The sequence below is a fragment of the Rhinatrema bivittatum genome, chromosome 8, assembly GCF_901001135.1.
Source record: "Rhinatrema bivittatum chromosome 8, aRhiBiv1.1, whole genome shotgun sequence".
Taxonomy (NCBI): Eukaryota; Metazoa; Chordata; class Amphibia; order Gymnophiona; family Rhinatrematidae; genus Rhinatrema; species Rhinatrema bivittatum.
In genome coordinates this window covers 170,602,479-170,614,275 of record NC_042622.1, presented here as the reverse complement: position 1 = coordinate 170,614,275, position 11,797 = coordinate 170,602,479, and positions in this window count along the sequence as shown.

Here is an 11,797-nt window from a genome sequence, read left to right as displayed (position 1 = left end):
TAGGGCTGAACTGGGTGTGTGTATGTGTCTGGAGGAAAGTGAGCTTAGTGAGTGTATGTGCACTCTCCCCCTTACAAGTTTGCTCCTCCACCTGTAGAAATGATTGTGTGTATGTGTTATGGGGTTGGTGAGAGTGACTGATGTGTGTATTGGGGAATAACTAAAGGTGTGTCTGTATGTCAGGGAATGGCTGGACATGTGGGTGTATGTGTGTGTCAAGGAGTGGCTGGGCATGTGAGGTGTGTGTTGATGGATAAGTTGGGGTAATTGGGGAGGAGGTGCAGATCTGTGTGTGTGGGAGTTGGGTAGTGGGGAGAGTTGGGGTACATGTGTGTTAGGGTTAGAGGAGTGAATGCATGCATGTGTGTAGGGTGGGTGTGGGTGCTTGTGAGAGGTGCATATGCATGGGGGAGTTTGTATGTGTATGTATGTGGGGTGGGGGATATGTGTGCATGAGTGTGTTGTGTGGGGTGGAATAGAGGTATGCACATCTGTAGGGTAGAGATGTGCATGTATAGGGTGGGAGTGAGTGGGGGTATGGCTGTATGTGAGGGTACTTGTGTGTGGGGGGAAGTGAATGTGTTGGTGTGGGTATGGAGTGGGAAGGGGTTGTAAGATAGTGACTTGCAAATGCCTATTAGCCTTAACTAATAATCTTATGATACTATTTCATTAGTTTTAAGTGAGCAGCTACTTACACTTTTGTGAGGTAATAAATCAGTTTTATTGTAGCAAAATAAATATAGAAGATATAATAAAGTAAATGTAGTTTTGTTTTTAAGTTTCTATGATTTTACAAAGCACTATTATGAAAAATGAGCATAAACTTGCACTTAACAAATGTGCAATGCCAAACTAATTAACCTAGCTGAAAGATAATTAAGCCAGTTTGTCTCACCCTTAACTGTGAGCGGGTCACACCCTTATAGGAAACCGCCATGGGGATCCAGCAACCCCAGCTGCAAATGACAGGAAAATAGAGCCCAAAGGTCTCTCAGACGTCTCTCTGCAGTGTGCTGGCAGGAACAGGGTAAATAAGTCCTTGGCTTTAGCCAAAGTTTTTTCAGGGGAGAAGTTGGCAAGGTGCCTATTTCCAGGTTACGGAGCAGACCATGGTGAGCATGGAACTCAGTCATAGGCTTGCTTGTTCACAGATACAGTGAAGTGTAACAGTCAAAGTTCTAGGAAACAAAATACCTTAGAAAAAATTCCTTGGAAAAATGTCTATTGCCTGCATTGTTCAGTCCTTTTCTCTGTTTGGAATCTCATTGCATATTCAATTCTAGAGGATCCAATGCTGTTCTTGATTGGATCTCACCACTTTCAACAGACATAGGATTGGTGGGATGCTTCATTACTCTTGGTTATGAAGTTCTTCAACAGACATTTGCTGAACTATACCCATTTCATAGCTGGCTTCATAGCTAGAAACAAAGTTTTCAGCAAGGACATGATCACAGTTCATGTCAAAGGTTTTTCTAGCACACTGTGAGATGCAGAGAGACGTCAGATATGGAAAAACAATTGCTGCTTCTTCTCCCCTGTGTGATTCATAGTCTCATATGAAGTTGCCAAGATCATCATGTGGTTGAAGACTCCATCTTCATCTCCTTCCCTCTCTTAGCCTGCTTAGGCCTGCACTATAGTTCATCACTCTGTGTGCAAGGGTGCAGGCTCAGGTTCAATTATGCGCATCCTTGTGTTACGCCCGTCGGTCGCAGATGGCTGCGAGCTCTCATGCTCACCTCCTTTTTCCCTGCACCATCAATCCTAGGATGAATGGCGACCTCTGCCAACCAACGCCGACCTCCCCGGGACGGTGTGGGCGCTGCCGACCACCATCTTGAATCCGGAATCACTTAAGGAAGGCGCGCGCGCAAGGGCCTCCTTTGTACATGTCATGGCGGGAACCTCGGGGGCGCCCCCTCCCAATGATGTCAACTCGCTGCTGTACTTAAGCTGATCGGCCCTCTGCTGATACGAGTTAGCAAGGAGTTCCCTCATTGCTGAATCCGCTCCATTTTTGGACTTCCAGTTCCTGTTTCCTCTCTTGGCGTGTGGACGCTCTGGGTACCCACTCCTAGGGGGCCTTTCCGCGTTGCTGGCTATCCGCTCCTCAGAGGGCCTTCCAGCCTTGGACTACCTGTCCCATTTCTCAGGCCACTCTCCTGGATCTACCACTTGTGAGTACCTTACTACAGACTTCAACGATACCAGCTCTACTGAAGACTCTTTGTGGTGTACCCCGTGCCTCGGGCCACTACTGTTCCTCTTCAGTAATTGTTGTTCCAGTATACCCTGTGCTGCAGGGTATTGCCGTACCAGCTACAAGATCCACTTCCGGGTTCCTGCACCTCAGACTACATCATCTTCTGTACAGTCATCCTCGGGGTACCCTGCTCTGCGGGCCACTACCGGATCTGCACTTCTGAGGTAATCTCTACTTGTCTGAAGGGACTTCCTGGCTTACCCCACTTGCGGGCCACTACCAGATCTTCATATCACTGATATCACCCTGGGTATACCCCAAGCTCCACGGGCTCTGCTTTCCTTCCTTCATAATAAAGTCTCTATCATACAGCTGTGTCCTGCAGTGCTGAGACCGCGCCTACCGACGGGGAGACCCACAGGGCGCCTCCTTGTGGGTGGAGACATCTCTCATCTCGGCCAGGGTTGACATCCTTACGAAAGCATAACACCTTGTTTAGGGTCACTGGCTTTTACCCTACAGGGTGGTGGGAGAGCAGGGAGTGTGTGCATGGGGGACAGTGGAGGTGTCATGGAGGGGATGTGAACTCTCCTCCCTCCCCACCCCCCCATTGCCCCTCTCCTTCCTCCCCAACCCCCACTGCTCCCATACTTCAACCCCCTTTTCCTCTCACTCTCCCACTGCTCCAGTCACTCCCCCTCACACTCTCTTACTGCTCCCACCCCCATCTCCTTCCAGTCCCCTCACCTTTCCTTCTTCTTACTCTGGCCCATCCCTTTTCCTACGCCCCTCTAAACTGCTGATGATGCTCCAACATTATCAGCAGTTGCTGGGGCCTGGGAACACCAGCAAAATGAGCACCCAGCAGCGCTTATGCTGCCTGCAGTATTTCTCTTTCTGTGCTGCTCTAGTGAGGCTCGGGAAACCCCAGCATCTCTCCTGCCAGTGAGTCCAGTTTTTTTTAAATTTAATTTTGCTGGTGAAGCCGGGGAAACTCCCACCAGCTCTTCTGCTGCCTATGCGGCTGCTCCGCTTCTGCTGCTGGAGCCTGAGAATCCCCACCAGCCTTTCCTGTATCGGCTCAGCTCCACTGCTGCACTTGTTGCCAGCCCCCGGGCTTTTCCTTTGCTGCCTGCAGCCCCTCCCTCTGCTCCGGGTGAGGTGATTGCGAAGCACTTCATCATGCAATGCAGTGATTATCCGCCGGAGCCTTAACATTAGAGTGATCTACGTATTAGGCATATTGATACCTCGCCTTTCTATGCCAAAATCTAAAGCTGAGATTATTTTCTACGTCTTGATAAAGAACTAATTAACTCCTAGCAGCAATAAGAGGCAGGTGCACACCTTGCACAGTAAAGCATTCTTTGTGTCTCCAGAGAATTTTTTATTTCCTGCATTTTCTATTTTGTCCTTTTTTTTCCTGGACTAGCGTGGACACTTCCTCTGTCACACTGCCCAAGGTAAGTGTCAAGTTTCCATGGAGCAGGGTTTGTCCTCAGGAAAGGTCCTCAGCAGTCTCTGAAGCTTGGATCTTGAACCTTGATATATTTGTTGGTTTGCTAAAAGTATCATCACTGTGCAGCTGATTGAAACAATCCATGCAGTCTGCAGTGAGGAAGGGCTGGGTTTCCATTCTCTGTGGCGCGCATACAGTGTCATGTAGATAATCTGCAAAGTGTATCCTGTCTTTCTCCACTAAAATCAAATAATCCTTGAAGTTGCTAGAATTCACTGTATTTCTTACCCTGACTTTCCTGTTTGAACAGCTAAAACTCTTTGCCTCGACTTGTTTTGCCTATCAGTTTTGTAAATGCCGTACAGGCTAAGCCTGATACCTTTCAAAGGATCAACAAAAAACATGTTGTCTTGCATGAGCTTTGTGGATGATCTGGAAAACTTCAGTACTGCACCATTTTTTCTGAGGGTCCTTTAAAAGATTTGACCACCTACCAAGATGCCAGATTTCTCCAGGAGCTAGAACTCTACCTAATACTGTACAGCAGTTTTCTGCTTTTTCCTGGGGCTCAGCTCTGGTGTGCAGACAGATCAGTACATGCAGGAAGATCCATGACTCTAGTGGGGTTTGTAAATGAAGCCAAAGATGACAGCAAATGTTCTTCCCACTAACATTTTGATTTAACTCTATAATCATCAATCTCTGGGAAAATTGTACATTTCTCTCTTTTTTCCAAAAACTGACTCCTCTTCATTGAATTTCTCAAAATGATCTGGGTAGTGATTTCTCAATGTGAAATTCTCACAGTATTAATGTTCTAAAGATTAGCAGAGATGTACAAGGCAGAGAATAAAACTTAGCCCAGAGACCCTCAGTCATCACAAGCAAAACAGACTGAGAGGGAGACTTAGAAAGAGAGCGAAGTGGTGAAGGAGATGAGAGAATAAAGGAAAAAGTGATTAAAGCAAATAACCTGTTCTATAGTTCTACTGTGGATCCTTAGTCCGGAGGGTACTCACCGAGGAAGATCCTGATGAACCCTCTCCGGAAGGTGGAGCAGAGTAGTCTAGGGTAGTGTCCAGACAAGTGGTCAGTGAGCAGAAACTAAGTCCAAGCAAGGTCAAGGCAGGCGGCCAGCAAACAGAGTCCGGGTCCAGGCAGGGTCAAGGCAGGCCGCAGGCAAACAGAGTCCGGGTCCAGGCAGGGTCAAGGCAGGCACAGCAGAGAAGCACCAGAACAGCTACACAGGAACCTTGTTGCAAAGGCGTCTGCTAGGTCCCAGGGAGAGGTTTAAATCTCCCTGGGTGCTGACGTCACCTTCCGGGGCCGGCCTGGACCGTACGCCGTGGCCCCTTTAAGAGGCGGGACCTGCCGCGCTCTCCCCGACGCTGTAGTAAGGACGCCGGGGAAATTATGCCGCGATCCGCGCGCCATCTGCCGTGCCAGAGAAGGCCCCGCTCAGGAGCACTGAAGGAGGTAGGGGGTCCTGGGCGAGGGCTACCTAGGCCAGGAATTGCAACATAACCAGCAAATGGTGAAATCAAAAGAGATAATTAAAAAGAAGTTTCATGAAGAACAAATGGAGTCTGTTTTCTGGAAGGTATGTTTAAATTGGTGTATTAAAAAAAACAAAAAAATAACCTGTCGGGATCCCCAAAGATCCCTGTTGACATGTACTGAAAATTTGGTGTGGATGGGATACACACATACAAGCACGGTGATCTCATAATCCCCACTTTTTCCCGCTGCAATCTGATTAGCTGAATCTAGTACAGGGGGCAATGACTCCAGTCCCCCAGTGTCACAAGCAGGTTGGGTTTTCAAGATATCTTCACTGTTTCCACTACATGCAAATACATCTCATGCACATTCATTGTGGATGTCCTGAAAACACGGTCGGCTTGTAGCATTCAAGGACCAGAGTTGCCTATCGCTGGTCTAGTGGTAGATAATGTATTGGTGCCACCTGATGTATGAATGGCGATGAGAAAGCACAGGGTGTGCAGGGAGCAGGAGGAGAACAACAAATCGGGTTGGAGTCACCAGATTTGAGCCCCAGGGATCATTAACTTTTGGATTTGCTCCTCTTTACTATTATCCCTTGGCAAACTATAAAATGGAAGACAAAGATAATGAGGAGATGTTTCCCCTTTTATTTTTGAAGGGGGAATTAGCAGGTATTTTATTTCTTCTTTCCTAGGTCCCTTCTGATGGACAGCCAGCATGTCGAGAGTCAAGAGCTCACCATGGAGTAAGTTCATAGGGTCAGGAGTGGCAGATCTCTTTCAGTGCATTATAAATTATCCACAGATTGCTCATGAATACTCGGCAGTATCAGCCTAAACTGAGTTTGAGTGATGATTTGTGCTCATTTAATTTGAAGAATATTTGAGAAGAAATCTGAGAACTTATGTAATTAGTTTATGTAGAAGCAACACAGGATATTGCCTCACTCCACACCCAGATTTGTTTTAAGGTCTAATTTTGCAAAATCAAGGCCCCATCACCACTCTGCCTTTTCTGATAGGGCTCATAGAGGTCCATATTCAAAAGCATTTAGCCTGCTAACTCAGACGTTTGCCAGCTAAATGAATATTAGGGCACGTATCCGGCTAAATTCTAGCTGTCTAATAAGTTAGGGGACTAGAATTTAGTCGGTTAAGGGCCTGATTCACTTACGCATTTCTCCCATTTTATGTCTATGGAAATTGCTTTGATGAATCAGACCCTAGATTATGGGTACAACCAAGGGTGCAACAGGGAAACATTCAGTTAGCCCCCTAAGTGTACCAGCTAACTTCAATATTCAGCGTTAACTGGATGATTTGGCCAACTATATCTGGTTGGGCCAAAGAACTATCCTAAAGTTAGACGGCTAAGTTTAACGTACCCAGCTATATTCAATAGTGCAGCTTCACTACTGAATATACTCCAAAGTTAGCTGGATAGGTTTATGCAGCAAATACACTGCACCAGGTCTGATAGCCTTCTGGAACAGGCATTAATATCGGTAGCACTTAGGCTACCACTCCTGTGCCTAACTCTTACTCTTTTCCTTCCAGGCATAAGGACATTCAGATGAAAAAGCAGGATTCACCTGCTGATGAAGGAAGGATTCAGGATCCCAAGCTGTCGGAGTAAGCTGACATGAGATATGTTAGTGACACAACGTGGGTCTTCCTTTCAGCTTGCCCCCTGGTCGCAGTACTCATAGATGCAGGATCCATGTGTCATGCTTCCTAGGGTCTGGGAGCAGACACCAGAGAGCCTGAAAGCTTATGGACACTGTTGCTGCTGCCAGGGCAGTGCAAGCAGATAATTTAGAGGATTCTCTTATCCACTTAGCAGCTTACCTGCTCCACTGCTCACTCAGTAAAACCTAATGAACCGAGACCCTATAAGTAAAATGAACTTCCTAGCAATTGCACCTAAAAGAAGCAGTGCAAATGTAACCCTTGAAGTTCAATTTTCTTTATGACTCCTTGTGTCTGAAACCTGCACTTTGATTCCCAACCCAGTATCAGAAATGAATCCACACGCTCTTTAGTGGGTAACAGTTTTATCTTTACTGGAATGAATGACTGAAATAAATCTGTTCACTTCCTAAGCATCTGCATTTGTCATATAAACACATGTATATAGTACAAGAGAAAACTCAACTTTGTCATAAACTCATGTTAAGTATTTCAACCAGAATCAGCATGTGATATAGCACCCGACTTTAAGCAGTCTCTGAACAAGCAAAGTCCCAGATTGTATCCTACTGTGTGTCCATTTGAATTTAGAGCTGAAGAGGGCGTCAGTACTGCTCTTTGCTTCAACTGTCAAATCCACAATACAGCAGCCTCTATCCGAAAGAAGAGCTTCAAATCCTGACAGGGCACAGTTCAACTACTCCCAAGTCGTCCACAGCAGGGTTCCAGAAAAGAGAACCTTAATCAGCACAGATAATATTTATTAGTTCAGAGCAGGGCAGGAACTCTGTTCAGGCTGAGCAGTGATCTGTTCGCACATGCTCAATACAATCCAATTTTGAATCTCCTTTCCCCCCCCCTCAGCTCTTAAAGAGACAGCACTCTATTGTCAGTCTTTTCATGTCACAATGATGATTCAACATTTCTCTGCCCTAGTTCCTAGAGGTATGTTACACAAACAAGACTTAGCCCCCTAAACCTAGGACATATGATAACCCCGGAACTGTAGTAATGATGTACAATCAAATCTGGCTATAAAGTGGCCAGAGATGTACAATGCTATTGTATTTATTCTGTGAATGCTGAGACCTGTGTAATTAATGACAACTCTTTTATTGTACAATGATTTTTACACTGCACCTCTGTATAAAGTTACGTTTGAACGCTGGGCAGCCTGCAACCTGGGACTCCTGCTCATGAGCGCTAACTCACAGGGACAGACTTATTTTCAGCAAGTCTCTTCCTCCTGGGATTCACTGGAAGCAAACCAAGTCCAGAGGATGCCCCCTGGATGTTTCTCCGTGGGGAGGGAAATGTTATTAGGGCTCATGTGGGGCTAAATTACCCTCAGACTTTATCCCAAAATTTCAAAGCAGACTTATGTAAGTCCCAGGTTGTCCAGGTGCACATTAAACACAGAACGTTACGCAGCTCTCTGCCTGGACATTTATGAAATCCAAAGTATTTATTTCTTTAAATATTTCTTACCCTCACCCTCCAAAGTTACACACATAAATTAACACATTAAAGTAAGAGAACAAAGAAATAAAAGTATGGGTATAAATGCTTTCCCCACCCTGACTTATCCCCAGAACGCCTTTTCCAAGTGTGGGTAACGTATGTGTAAAATGAGGTTTTCTCCATAATTTTACAGACAAAAATCCTCTAATTGTTTTTCAAAGTCCATAGTGACCAGGGAGATCCATGACACAAGACAGAGGGCGAGGAGGTCCTGGCTTTACCCCCATGGCGCTTCTGGATTTCATTTCTGTAAGAACAACAGGAATGATAAGTCCAGAGATGTTATTATTTGCTGTTTATGCTTTTGTGATATGTTTCTTCTGATTGCATTACTATGTTTTGTGCCTGATCAGAACCCAGGATGTAGGCGGTTTTCTAAATAGAAGTAAATAAATAAAACCAAGACCAGTTCAGCCTTTCCCCTGAGATGGATATACCTGCACACCACACTCTCCCCTTCTCCCCTCCAGTAACACTGCCACTCTCTGTCCATTCGCCAGGGTTCACGTAGCAATGTGCTCTGCACTCTCAGAGTCTTCCTCATATTACTACTCACCCTCACAGCTCCTGAGTGAGTCTTTGCACTCACACCATTGGTTGATTAAGTGGCTTCTTGTCCTTAGATGCAAAGATCTGCCTCCTGTCACAACAGCACATAGATGTTTTGAAGGCCAAATGGATGCCAGGCATGTATTATAGACTTCTGGTTTTTATCCTTTTCTGACGTCACTAGATTTGCCACTCTCCACACCCAGATTTATCTTAAAGTCTTGTCATCCTAACTTTGCAAAATCAAGACCCCCAACACCACTGTACCTTTTGTGCCAATCATAATACTTACACTAGCAGCATATACCATACATACACTGCACCAGATCTGATGCCTTCTGGAACAGGCATTAACATCGGGAGCACTTAAGAACATAAGATTTGCCATACTGGGTCAGACCAAAGGTGCACCAAGCCCAGTATCTTGTTTCCAAGTCACAAGTATCTGGCAGGATCCCACAAGATAAAACAGTTTCTATGCTGCTTATCTCATGGATAAGCAATGGATTTCTCCAAGTTCACTGTAATAATGATTTATGGACTTTTTCTCCAGGAACTTGTCCAAACCTTTTTTAAACTCAGCTACTTTAACAGCTTTCATTACATCCTCTTGCAAAGAATTCCAGCACTCAATTATGCGTTGAGCAAAAAAATAGTTTCTCCTATTTGTTTTAAATGTGTCGCCTAGTAACTCCATTGAGTGTCCCCTAGTCTTTGTACTTTTTAAAAGAGTAAACAACCGATTTCCGTTTACCCATTCCATTCCGCTCATTATTTTATCATCCTAGATCATATCTCTCCTCAACTATCTCTTCTCCAAGATGAAAAGCCCAACCTCATAGAGGAATTGTTCCATCCCTTTATCATTTTGGTCACCCTTCTCTGTACTTTTCTATTTTTGTTATATCTTTTTTGAGATGTTTATGACCAGAACTGCACACAAAGAACTGCACACAAAGATGAGGTTGCACCATGGAGCGATACAGAGGCATTATATGATTCTCTGTTTTATTCTCCATTCCTAGTAATCCCTAACATTCTATTTGCTTTCTTAGCTGCTGCACACTGAGCAGAAGATTTCAAAATATTATCAATGATAGCACCTAGATCCTTTCGCTGAATGGCAACTCCTAATGTGGAACCTTGCATTTTGTAGCTATAGTTTGGGTTACTCTTCCCTAAGTGCATCACTTTCACTTGTCCACATTAAATTTCATTTGCCATTTGCATGTCCAATCTCCCAGTCTTGCAAGGTCCTTTTACAATTTCTCACAATCTTTTGTGATTTAACAAATTTGAATAATTTTGTGTCATCTGCAAATTGGATTACCTTACTCATTGTCCCCATTTGCAGATAGTTTAAAAATATGTTAAAAGAAGTGCTCTTAGAACAGATTCCTGGGGCACGCCACTATTCACTTTTCTGCATTAAAAAACTGACCATTTAGTCCTACATTCTGTTTTTATCTTTTAACCCGTTCTCAATCCACAATAGGACATTCCCTCCTATCCCATAAATTTGTAATTTCATAAGGAACTTTGTCAAGTGCTTTCTGGAAATTTGGATACACTACATCTACTGGCTCACCTTTATTCACATGTTTATTAACCCCTTCAAAAAATGTAACAGATTTGGAAGGCTATATCCCATAAAACCATTTCTATCTATATGTTCTGCGATTTTGATCTTTAGAATAGTTTCCATAATTTTGTTCTGGTACTGACGTCAGGCTCACCGGTCTATAGTTTCCTGGATCACCCCTGGAGCCCTTTTTAAATATCGGGGTTACATGCATCACCCTCCAGTCTTCAGGTACAAGGATGATTTTAATGATGGGTTACAAATTACTAGTAATAGATCTGAAATTTCATTTTTAAGTTCCTTCAGAACTCTGAAGTGAATGCCAGCCAGTCCAGGTGATTTGCTACTCTTCAGTTTGTCAAGCTGCCCTACTACATCTTTCAAGTTCACCATGATTTGGTTCAGTTCATCTGAATCTTCATCTTGAAAATCGTCTCTGGAACGGGTATCTTCCCAATATTCTCCTTAGTAAACACTGAAACAAAGAATTAATAAAGTCTTTCCATGATGGCCTTATCTTCCCTAAGAGCCCCTTTAACTCATCGATCATGTAATGGTGCAGCTATGTCCCTCACAGGCTTCGTGCTTTGGATATATTTTTAAAAGTTTATATTATGAATTTTTTCCTCTACATAAGAGCATAAGAACATAAGATATGCCATACTGGGCCAGACCAAGGGTCCATCAAGCCCAGTATCCTGTTTGCAATCCAAATCACAGATACCTGACAAGTACCGAAACATTAGGTAGACCACAAGCTACTATTGCTTATTAATTACCGTAATAGCAGTTTATGGATTTTCCTCTAGGAACTTATCTAAATTCCTTCCAAACTCAGCAACACCAACCACTGCAACCACATCCTCTAGCAATGAATTCCAGAGCTTAACTATAAGAACATAAGAACATGCCATACTGGGTCAGACCAAGGGTCCATCAAGCCCAGCATCCTTTTTCCAACAGTGGCCAATCCAGGCCATAAGAACCTGGCAAGTACCCAAAAACTAAGTCTATTTCATGTTACCGTTGCTAGTAATAGCAATGGCTATTTTCTAAGTCAACTTAATTAATAGCAGGTAATGGACTTCTCCTCCAAGAACGTATCTAATCCTTTTTTAAACACAGCTATACTAACTGCACTAACCACATCCTCTAGCAACAAATTCCAGAGTTTAATTGTGCGTTGAGTGAAGAAGACCTTTCTCCGATTAGTTTTAAATGTGCCACATGCTAACTCATGGAGTGCCCCCTAGTCTTTCTATTATCTAAAAGAATAAATAACC